The sequence below is a fragment of the Macaca thibetana genome, chromosome 5 (assembly GCF_024542745.1).
Source record: "Macaca thibetana thibetana isolate TM-01 chromosome 5, ASM2454274v1, whole genome shotgun sequence".
Lineage (NCBI taxonomy): Eukaryota > Metazoa > Chordata > Mammalia > Primates > Cercopithecidae > Macaca > Macaca thibetana.
This window is the reverse complement of record NC_065582.1, coordinates 116,602,728-116,604,358: the sequence shown is the minus strand read 5'-3', so window position 1 is coordinate 116,604,358 and position 1,631 is coordinate 116,602,728.

Sequence of the window (1,631 nt, the reverse complement as noted above, 5' to 3'; positions counted from 1 at the left end):
CTGAAATGAAGAAAAGACAATTCCTGATATAATGATGAAAGAAAGTGACAATATGACAGAATTGCAAAAATCCTTGAGAGCAGCAGTGGATTTGTACAGGAAGACATAGAAAAGAAGGGAAAGAAAGCAAGGAAGGAAGGAAGGAAGAGAGGAAGGGTACAGAAAGATAAACAAACGTCTGTCTAACATATTTAATGTATTCAGAGGGGATTTCTGCTAAAAAAAAAAGTTTAGGTGAATTAATGATAGATACATTATAAACAAAGCATCTAGAAATGATGAATCATCCATTTTAGATAAAAAATAAAAATGTTAATCACCCGGTTATCCTCATATGAGTTATATAATGATATAAAAAGTAACAATCTAAATAAAATTTAAGGTACTTTCGATTCTCCTGCCTCAGCCTCCCAAGTAGCTACAGGCGTGCACCACCACCCCTAGTTAATTTTTGTATTTTTAGTAGAGATGGGACTTCATTATGTTGGCCAGGCTGGTCTAGAACTACTGACCTCGTGATCTGCCCTCCTCAGCCTCCCAAAGTGCTGGGATTACGTGCATGAGCCACTGCCCCAGGCTAATTTAAGATACTTTTATAGAGAAATAGCCAGGGAATTGAGGAGAGATGCACACAACTTTTTTACAAATCAAACAAACTGTGTTGTGCAGTTTCTTGTTGGGGGCCGCACCTGGGGTGGTGGAGAATGAAAGAACACACACAAAGACAAAGACACACAGAGAACATGGCGGCCGCACTCAGAGCCTCTGCCTCACTTTATTTATACTCCATAAACCTCACGTCAGCAGAAAGAATGCAATGCAAAACAAACTTTCTTTTCCCACATGTAACCTTCTACTCAGTACCTTGTTTCTATATTCTTTCTTATTTACCCGCCTTCTTGGCGCCTACGGGAGTTCATTAAAAGTTCAGTTGGAGATACTGTCCTTGAGCCCTATCTATTCTCAGCATACTGTTTTCAAAGGCCCCTGCATTTCCCCCCTTTTTATTTTGTTTTGCCTCAATCCTAAAAAGGTAGCCCATATTTGTTCCTGTGTTTTCTTTTGTTTTTGGTAGCGACGGAGGGAGCATCGAATCACCAAAAGAAGTAGACCCAAACCAAGTGCCCAAAGCAATATACTTCCAGAGATTGTAGAAATCCATGTTTTTATCTGAGTCCATGGGTTAAAGGCAGCAAGGCGTTGCCCCAGCTCCTGCAAGGTTACAGTTCCAGACAGCACATGTAATTGTTGTCGAAATGCTTCGGAAATGTTCTGAGTGAGCTCTTGAATGTCCAAACTAATATTTTTATGGCCAATTAATAATTTTCGGATTACAGTCCAATTTTGAGAGCTGTTAAAAGGCAGAGGCGTTACACAAAATTGAGTGGAATTCCAATCACATTGTAATGTTACCCGAGTACTGAGTACAGTGAGCTGATCTCCAAGCCATGTTAACGCTTGCTCCATGTTGTCCAATCTTTCAGCAAGTTGAGAATCAATGTTTTGTTGTTGAAGCCTTAACCGGTGAGATTGTTCATGCCATTGCTGCACAAATTCAGCATTTTGTATGCTTTGATGAAGAGCGAGCCCTGCTACGGCCGCAATGGAGGCGATGGCAACAAGACTCATCA